The sequence below is a fragment of the Myxine glutinosa genome, chromosome 12, assembly GCF_964187855.1.
Source record: "Myxine glutinosa chromosome 12, kmMyxGlut1.1, whole genome shotgun sequence".
Lineage (NCBI taxonomy): Eukaryota > Metazoa > Chordata > Myxini > Myxiniformes > Myxinidae > Myxine > Myxine glutinosa.
Genome location: NC_136272.1, coordinates 94,798,367 through 94,809,030, shown reverse-complemented (window position 1 = coordinate 94,809,030; position 10,664 = coordinate 94,798,367).

Below are 10,664 nucleotides of genomic sequence, written 5' to 3'. Positions count from 1 at the left end.
ACAGACAAAGGGGGATGAAAATATAACCTTCGTTCACCATCGGTGGTGGAGGTAAATACAGCTGGGAATGTATGGTATGAGGAATGTAAAAAGGGAAATATATTACACTGTTAAAGCAAATTTGCAACAGAATATTTAACTACGGCATATATCTGTGATCACCAAACGATGACCACCCATTGTTTACCCTTCGTTAGCTCCCGCATCCTACCCTTGGTCCACGATCCAATGATGGCATTTTTTTTTGGACCACGATATGACCTCCACCCTCAATATTTAGGGATAGAGTGGTTCAAACCCCGGCCGAGTCATACCAAAGACTTAAAAAATGGTATGTGCTGCTTCCTTGCTTGACCCTCAGCATTTAATAGGATAGAGCATGGACAATCGTCATCGGTTGTCATCCAATAGAAGGAGAAATTCATGCTGATGAAATGCTCCGCTGAGTGTGGTAAGAAAAGTGGTACCCAGAGTATCCCAGGAGGTAATGTCACTTCCCCCAAGCTCAATGGCTGTGTTGTGTTTCTCTCATGAAAATGTCCATATGTGTGAGTGGCAACTCCATTGCGAGCCTTAGACCTTGTATTAGCATAGATATTAGCATCTCATGCACAGCCTTAGACCTTAAACCTTGTAATCTCAAAAAAGAAGAAAAAGTGTAAATTTAAAAATTGTGCCCCCATTTACAATCCATCCAGAAAACTCAACATCAAAGAAATCAGAGGAAAATGATTCAAGTTATGATGAAAAAGGTGTTTTTTGTTAATTGGGTCACAATCCGAAAAAGTAGGTGAAGGACACAAAACAAATACCAGGTGGACAACTTCAGTGCAGGTACACGATTATGATGCAAGGGCATCTTGGAAGGCCAAGCGGTCTTTAAGATTCTGCTTTGGCAATATTGAGCGATGACAAAAAACGTGTTTTTTTCAGAGCACGATTTGACCTTAACCTTTAACCCGGAGGAGTATGATGCAAATTAAGCGTAAATGTACCTTGCTCTGGGCTATCTAGAGAAGGAAATTTCATTCTGATCGGACAAAGCCTTACTCGAGTTTAGGTGAAAAATGTTAAAATGTCTATCATCAGGTCATGACCTTAGAATTAAGTGAAGGTCAAAAAACATTACGTCAACCTCACACAATTTGTTTTCCAATTATTGATGCAAAATAACATTCCGAAAGTCTCAGCCGGCTCCGAGGTATAGCTGGGAAATAGATATATTTCGGAAATTGGGGATGCAGGGGAAAAAAACAATAGTAAAGAAAATTCTAAAAGGTGGGTTAGTACTCCCAGGGGTCTATGAAACTCTGTGGTATCATTAAAAATTGGGGTCACTAATTGTAGAAACAAGCCTAGTGTTGGCTTAGCGGTTAGGGTGCCGGCTTGGGATCCTAGGATCCTGGGTTAGAATCCGGGTCGATTGCTGAATTAACGCCAAGGGGGGTTGACTCAGCCTGTCATCCTTCCGAGGTCGGAAAATTGAGTACCAGTTCACCTCTTAGTTAAAGAGGCGACTAACAGGGTTGGCAGCAGGAAGAGCATCCGGCCATAAAACATTGCTTCAAAAAGGGGACCACGGTGCCCGAAAAAGGCCAACCCCTGCTCTGCGGGGAAAAATGGCCTCTAAAGGTGGTTCAATTGTAGAAACAAACCATACAACAGGTATAAGCGTCGTCCTATCCTAATGGGAGAGGCTGAATGATCATCTCTGTAGATTAAGTTGATATGGATGGATAACACCCAAAGGAATTGTGCTGCACAGTACCTGGTACACCGCAAGGTGTATAAAATACTCCAATGGCTCAGGATGTATGCTTGTCGATCCTAAAAGGATGTATTCACTCGGTATTCTTGCAAGGGGATCACAGCCAAGAGTGTCATTAGGACCACTCGGGGATCGCAACCCCAATCACTCCGTCAGTCTCTTTTGAATGTTCAGATTCTCAAGAATGTTTGAACTGTCACTTTGTGATCCTTCAACGAAAGCAGGGGCACAGATCCATAGACTTGTCTGAAAGCTTCGGAATTCTCTTCAAACTTTCCTTCGCCTGCCACTTACACTTGCACTTGCTGATTTCAGGCCCTCGGTGATGTCACCACGTCACGGGGTGAGCTATCTCATCGATTATATTTATCCTTATTTACCGATATGTAGACACGTTTTTGAAAACTTATGCGAATACCTGATATCATAATCACAAAACACTTCCAGTTCAGGGATTTTACATTTTCGGGGATTTTTGCACGTGCTGGTTAAAGCTGCCATTTCCACCTCATTAAAGCTAAGTTTTCCGAACCAGATTCATCGTGTTTTTATGTTATATCTTCCTGCAGATGTTGCTGTTATAGCCTGTCCAATATTTCATGTTAGATGGTACGTTGTTTGTGCTATATATATATATATATATAAATAACCACCTTTAGAGGCCATTTTTCCTCGCAAAGCGGGGGTTGGCCTTTTTCGGGAACCGTGGTTGTTGTTGTTTTTCGGTCCCCTTTTTGAAGCAATGTTTTACGGCCGGATGCCCTTCCTGACGCCAACCCTTTTTGCCGCCTTTAACGACAAACAGGGAATTACCAGTGAACTGGTACTCAATTAGCCGACCTCGGAAGGATGAACAGGCTGAGTCAACCCCCCTGGCGTTAATTCAGCAATCGACCGGGATTTGAACCCAGGATCCTTGGTATCCTAAGCCGGCACCCTAGCCGCTAGCCCAACACCAGGGTGTGCTATATTGTGTTCAATTTGTTTTGTATTGTTCAAGGCCTAACTCTGCCGCTCCTCAAATAGAAAGTGTGAATATTCTTTGCCTACGTGATCCTCGTTTAGCTTCTTTCTTCCCAAATATATCTTACTTCTACCTCCGCAACATTATTCTCTTACCCCACCTTGCTTCAAGAAAAATCAAAACAAACAAAAAAAACATATTTCTCCACTCCACAGTGATGTCATCCTACTTGAATTTCCTTCTATTTGACATTTGTACTTTCTATTCTACATTTTTTTCCTTTCCCCCTCTTTTCTCAATATCTCCAAGCTGAATATTCATTAAATATAAACGCATCTTCGTTCTTCCTTTAAAGCATTTTAAATCATTTAAAAATGCTTTTCTGCCTCTATCTCTGTCAGGAATGCTACATGTGTTCTTCTTCTTCACTACAATTTATTTATTTTCTTCTTCACAAAGATTATTTTCCAAAATTTGGCGTCAGCTCAGCACTTGGTTCACCAAGCATCCTCCGTCCGGCATGTACAGCACGTCGTTTCTCCATGCCTTCAACAAAAAATCTTATCTCCCATCCCATGACATTTTTCTCTGTTTGTCCAATTTTGGGAATTTGGAATCAGCATTCATCCACTTCATGTCCACTCCTTCCACTTCCACCCCCATCACACACCTCAAAGCTTAATTTTCCCCCTTTCTGCATCCCTCCTCATCCCACCATCTCAATGCTTCCTCTCACCCATCCCCTAAATGCTTCCTCTTGACCCCATACACTCAAACCTTCCACTGCACCCCACACATTCATACCTTGCCCTGCACCCCACTAACTCAAACCTTCCCCACTCACCCACCCCTTCAAAGCCTCCCTCTGACCTTGCCCCTGCAAAGCTCCCCCTACCCCATCCTGCACCCTCCCAACCCCTCATCCCCCCTATCCCTAACTGTGTGACCGAAAACATCAGAGGTCTCCGCTCCAACCTGACATATCTCTCAATCCAGGAGGCTGCTGACAGTCCAGACTTAATCTAATTAACAAATCCTTCCTCCCACAGGAGGTCCCTGACTCCTTAGTGTCTCTCCCTGGCTATTGTCTCCTCCAATTTGATCGGCCTGAACCTAACCCTAGCGGCAGAGTTGCACTTTACATCAACAACTCAATTTCTCACAGCTATTGTACTGATTGATCTTGTACCTCCCAACCCCCAGGAGTACCTTTGCCTGTGACTTCCCCTCCGCTCCCATCTCCTATTTGTATCTGTATTGTACCGTCCTCCAACCAGTGAGGACTCCATCTACTGTATATCTTTCTCAGACAACATTGATCAACTTTAAACCATTCATCCCAACTCTATCTTCCTCATATATCGTGATTTCAATTGTCAACATATAAATTTGCTGGGTGTTCGTACATCTCTCACCAGCCATGGCATTTCAGCAAATAACTTATGTGACTCCACGGAACTGACTCAATCTGTGACCTTTGCGACCTGGATTTTTCCCAATAACAAATCCTCCCTTCTAGACTTGGTGATGACTAACTTTCCCTCAAATGTCTCCAGCTCTTCCTCTGCTCCAATTGGTTCATATGATCATGTGCTTTTGAAAGTTAACATCTCTCTAGCTATTATCGGAGAGCTGCCTCAACGCTGGTGAGTTTGGCATTTCACTCAAGCAGATTGGTAGGGACTGCAAGCAGCCATCACTCTTCAGGACTGGTCTCCCATATCTACTGCCCCTGATGTTAACTCAGCCTGGGAATTCTTCCACAGAATCCTGCTCTCTCTCTCTCTTATGCACAGATTCCTCACATCTCGTCTTTAATTACCCTACCCTTCTTCCCACCCATGGTACACTGATTCCTGTAGTGAGGCCGTTGCTCTGAAACAACTTGCCCTCTCTTCCTGGAAAGCAAATCCGACCCAAGGCAATCTTGGTGCTTTCCAAAAAATCCACAAAAAGTGTGTCCACTTAAGAGCCAGAAAACAACATCTGTCCAACCTCAAGAATGAACTTTAAAACTTGTCTCCCTCCTCTAAAACATCATAGTGCTTGGTAAATCTGTCTCTGGTGTATGCTCCCCTTCCATTGCTTCCCTTTCTTTAAATGGGCATCACAGTCGACTCTGCTCATGAGAAGGCTGAATGCATCAATTCTATGTTTGCTTCCAAATCTTGTGTCCCCAACCCATCACTCTTGGAACCCACCCTTCCCTGTCATGCCAAACTGCTCCTGGGTCTGTGTCTTGTGCACATGAGAAGGTAAAGTTTCTTTCAACCCTCGACTCTGATTCTGCTACTGGACCAGACAGCATCAGCTCACGTGTCCTAAAAATGTGCTGTGCTGGTCTTGCACATCCTCAATCTCCCCTTTCAACACTGTCATTTGCCAGAGGTCATCTTCCATCTGCTTGGAAATCAACCAACATCACTGCATTACATAAAAAGATGCAAAAACGGATCAACCATAACTACAGACCCATCACCTTTGCGACATTTCCGACTCGACTATACAGTAAAATGTCACATCACGTAGTACTCTGTCCCTCGGATGGATGTTAAGCAGGGTGTCTCATCTGCGAGCATCACTTGGTGGACGTTAAAGATCCCAGGGTGTAATTTGGATGAATTATCACCGGCACCGTCAGCAAATTATAAATACCTGTCTGAATCACCTCCAATTGAACGTCAGGCCTAGCGAGCCAGTTCGTGAAAAACTTGGGCCAAACTTTCTTCAGCTGACCCCCCAAAAATGGAAATCAAACCCATAATATAAAGCCCAAAGGTAAGCTCCCTTCCTCTGCACTCTGCATTATCCTGTAATACCACGGATCAATATATTCTGCCCATGCTTTTTGAAAAAAAAAATAGGGGCAATATGCCCCTGGGCTTATCTCGTAGAATCAGGTAACCACTGGCAAGCCTGGATGACCCACACAATATTAAATTAGCTGATGGTTTGAACAAACTTGTAAAAGTGCCATTCATAGATGATTTCTACGAAGTTACATTGAAATCAGGTGAAAACTTTTTGAGAATCGAAAGTAGCAATTCCAGAATCGTAACGACATTTGACCTTTAAATTGACCTATTTAATATGCAATTTTTTCATGGAATTTCCAAGGCATCAGGAGGCCTTGGTTCTCAGAAGTTCTGCAAAGTTTGTTGAAAATAGGAATATTCGTTTTAGTACTTGATGGGTGATGAAGGTTGTGGTCAAGTTTCATCGAAATTGAGTGTGTAGTTTCAGAGAAGAAAGCAAATACCTATTTTGGTGGGTCAAACCTGAACCCACTTCGACCCAAGTACACCCCTAGACCCTCGTTCTTTTTAATGCCGAGAACAAACTTTGGTACATCACGGGTGATGAAGGTAGTGGTCAAGTTTCATCGAAATTGTGAGTGTAGTTTTGGAGAATATCCGAGGTTTACATACAGCCTGACTCACTGACTGACTGATGGACACGAATACCTCACCTGAACAATTTTTTCCAGGTGAGCGAAAAAGGGGGTGGTATTGTAATCTGTCCATCCGTCTGTATGTCAGCCGTCTGACCGTGGTGTAGAGCATATGGAGTGGCCTGCCATGTCCCCGGATATGAATCCGACAGAGAACTTGTGGGCAGAATTAACGCGTCAAATCGACCACTTGGACCAGCAGCCGACCTCTGTGCGTGAATTGCAGCAGGCTATTGTAACTGCATGGCAAGCGATTCCTGTCCAAACCTTGGCAAATCTCGTGAACAGCATGCCTCAACGTGTACGTGCTCTCCTGAATGTTCGTGGGGGTTACACGAAGTACTGAACTGTAATTTTACTGTCCGTAATCCCAGTCGTAATTTAACTTTGGTTTTTGTTAAAAAAAATTTGGGCTAATGTGCAAAATAAAGAGATACTTCTGGAAAACACACAGAAGTTTAACACAGTACTGTCCGTGAATTGAGTTTGATATCAGTTTACATCATTTTCAAGGATCAATTTATTTGTTTCGAAATGTCAAATGTGGTTTTTGTTTCTTTTAAAGGTCACATTAACAAAATCTAGAATAATTTCAACATAATTCCAATGAACTTTTGGTTCTAAGTCAACTTGAAAAGTAAGTTCACCCCCACAAAAAATATATTCCATATTAAATGCCAAGTCTGTGTATATATATATTTTTTTCCCCTTTTTTCACCTCTGTCCACCCAACTCACTCATCCTTGCTGTTGAAGGTATTATATACAATTCACCTCCGAGGGCCTTCATGGTTTGCTTCAATATCCATTACAAGTCTGACAGACAGCTGGGTCTGGTTTCAGACAAGTCATGCACCCACTCCGTAGAGAACCAGCAGGAAGCGTTATGTTATTCACTGTGGGGTATATAAATTACAGTACATCTCGGCCCGGGCCTAAAGAACATCAGGAGTGTGTTGAGTTACCAAGTTTTGTGTACGGCGCTCACCAAGTGGCTAAGAAGCATTGAAGCAAGCACTCCAATCAAAACCGTTAATAATAATGAATGTCTGGCTTGTCAAGTGCTAGCTGCCTGCTAAGCCAGCACCCTAACTAGTCCTTGAGCCAGACCAAAAGTAATGCTCCGGCGGGGGGAGTAATTCTCATTATGATTTTCCATTAGACCAATGTCTCAAGTGTCAGAAAAGGTGTGATGGACATCTGAGAACGGTAGCTTAGTGCCCGGATGGACGCCATCTTTGAAACCACCCAGCTCGAAAATGCCCATTTGGTGGGGTACATTGTTGCACGTGTATCTGGACTTCTATACTAGCTATCGATGTGCGGTTGACGACTAAATATACGTCCGATGTGTACCGTCTAAATAAAAAATAATATGAAGCATTTTGTTTTAGATTAATTATTATAAAAATCAATTATCGAAAAAAAATCATATATTTTTCAATATTTTATTATTAGACTTGTACTTTTTTTAGTGAAACAACACTGGTATGATTTTCCAAATTATGCATTGTGCTACACCGTTTATCTGTCTATAAAAATAACTCAAAAACTAAAACATATCATCCACCACGAGTTTACAACAAATAAATGTAAAGAGGCATAAAATGACTTAGGCCGCCGCTGGCATTATCTATTCTGACGATAACGCAAGTTAGGAATGTCGTACGGAGAGGATTTTAACACCATACGATATCTAATAAGCAGGCGGAAATTGTTACATAGGAAATCTGCACTTTGGTGGCCATCTTGGATTTCAAAATGGCCGCCAATTATATTAATTATTCATTACTAGAGTTTGGAAAGACGTATGGAGCTGATTTTAACACCATACGATGTATATTCCTAATAAGCAAGCGGAGGTATCATTGAACATGTCATGTTTTAGTCAAATAACACCGGTATGATCTTCCAAATTATACATTTTGCTAAACCGTTTATCTGTCTATAAAGATTTTCAGGCAATTTGGCCTGCATTATAATAGAGAACAACATATGCTATACAATATACAGTGCACACAAAGTTAATCATCAGAGTCGCCATCAGAGTCATTGGCATCCTGAGCCACGATAGCATCATCCTGCACCATGTTGGAGCATCCCTGCAGCTTACACACAACAGTGCACTTCAACCCATTCAGTATGCAGGAGCAATCTGACGGTCGACACGTCCTTCTGCATGTGCATGAGATGAGATTCAAGACGACATCTGGAGCTGGTAGACCCGCCATCCATCGGATTGTGAGCGAACCGCCATCATCGAGTTCCCAACCATGTCCTGCTGATGGTGTTGGGACGTCTGGTAGGTTTTCAAGGCTGCGTCGCCAGATAGCCGCCTGATAGTTGGCCCTAAGCGTATGCTGCATCAAGGAGTCTTCACAAGGCGGCAATTGTCCAGATTCGATCTGGCCCTTCTTTGCACAGAACATGTGATAACGGAGCGAATTAACACCGACGATCTTCGTGTTCTTGGCGTACAGCTGACACGTGAAGGCCTGAATGCTATTGAAGACGTCTGTTGGTACATTCCACGAAGATCCCAGATCTGTGAATGCTTGAAGATACAGCTCATTCGCTTGCACAAGCTTCAAAGCCTTTATCTTTCCTTGGCTAGCCAGAGCACTCACAGTGTCACACCCGCTCCATGCATGAAGCCCTGGCAATGCACTGCAAACTCCAGACCCCAATACCGCAGCCAACTTTCCAACGTCGATCATTCTGACTCGAACCTTTGTTCCTCGTCTGATGAAGAGCTGACTATCGATGGTTCTGCTGAGATGAAGACTGATGATCAGAACGTCGGTGTCATCTGCCACTAAGATGATCGTCTTGTAGTGGGTAGCGGCGTGCTTTGCGTGGAGAAACATACGCGTGTCTGCTTCCTCGTGGCTACATTCGAGTGCTTGCACCAACTTCCACCTATCGCGGGTCAGTACCAGACATTTTTCACCACAGGTGACATACAGTGTTCTGCTGCCTAGCTTTTCGCGATTTGTTTCATGTTTCCACGACTCCGCCAGAAACACAACCAGTTTCTCCTTTGTCTGGCTGCAAGCAAGGAGACGCCGCCAGTTCATGATTTTGTGTGCGGGTCTGATCTCGCTGAAACTGATGCCTTCATTTGAACCGCGGTTCACACGCTCAGCTGCTTTGATGGATTCTTCTGTGTATGTGTCAAAGACAACATCGATGCGCTCACTGCCTTGACCAGCGTGAAGCGCTGCAGCAAGGATGCGGTCAGATAGTTCTTCGAACGTGTCGTTCTCGCCATGCATCTTTTGTATGAGAGCCATCACATCAATTATTGTTGCACTTCGCTTGTCAACGTTCTCGGCTGGTTCCACAAGACCTTCCATGTGTTTCGCAAGTGCAGCTTTGTTCGTTTTTTTCATTGCCCCATCAACGTTTGCCAAAGACCATGGTAACGGCCCTAGTGGGTGACAAAGGACAAGTTGCATGTCGAGGTTCCTTGTCTTGGCGATGAGTATCATGGTGGCAAACAGTTGTCTGTCAGCTCTCAGGACGATCTCCTTGTTTGTGCCCTTCACAACTTTCTGCTTGATCTTACCAAAGGTCTTCAAGTTTAGCTTGTTCAATGTGTCATGAAAGCCTGTTCCCTCTTCAAGACGTTTCTGGAAGCTTTGATACGCCGCTTCCCCCTTTTGCAGGGTGTTGAGTAGGTCATTAGAAACGTCCTCCCTCGCAGCCGCTCCGGTAGATATACTGAGAAGACATGACGGATCATCGGCGAATGGATTGGTCCAGTCATTTTCCAGTAGATCACAGATAGCTGTGACGCCAGACTCATCACGTTTGATGCGAGAAGTAGACAAGTCAGGGTGCTTGGCGTGAGATGTGTCGCTGCCATTCACAAGGATAGTTTATAGTCGTTTTAGTTATAGTGGCAGGCGGGTTTATAGTCGGCAGGTAGCCAACTACATCTTCCGTCACCTGAACACGATCTCTAGTCATGATGTTGAAACCAGTCCACGAACTGATTGTCTGGTCGCATGGTTCCAGCATGCGAGTCATAATCCATACGTGATTTCGGCGCTGCGCAAGGGATGTTGCGCCTGCAAGAGTGTCAGAAAGATCTGCAGGCTTGATTGCAGGTGGGCCCTCTCGTTTCCCACCGCTGTATATTGGAACTAAATCGCTGGATGACGGGATAGAACGCTTCTTATCTGCTTTGGATACTGCCGATGGAGGTTGGGGCGGCAAACACGACTGCGACTTCGGTTGGACGATGATACCGTTGACGCGATGCGATGTTCCGCCACCACTCAGCGATTCCTCTAGCCTGTCGATGTTATCGAATGCTAATACAGTCGGGACCGAAGGGTGCACATGTGACGGAAGTGGTACTGTATCTTTCTCCACACTTGCTAATTTGTCTATGCATAGCGCTGTCTCGATTTCTTCCAGAACTGTGTACGAACATCCGTGCCCGAGTCGATTCAATATTCTGATGACCTCTGTATT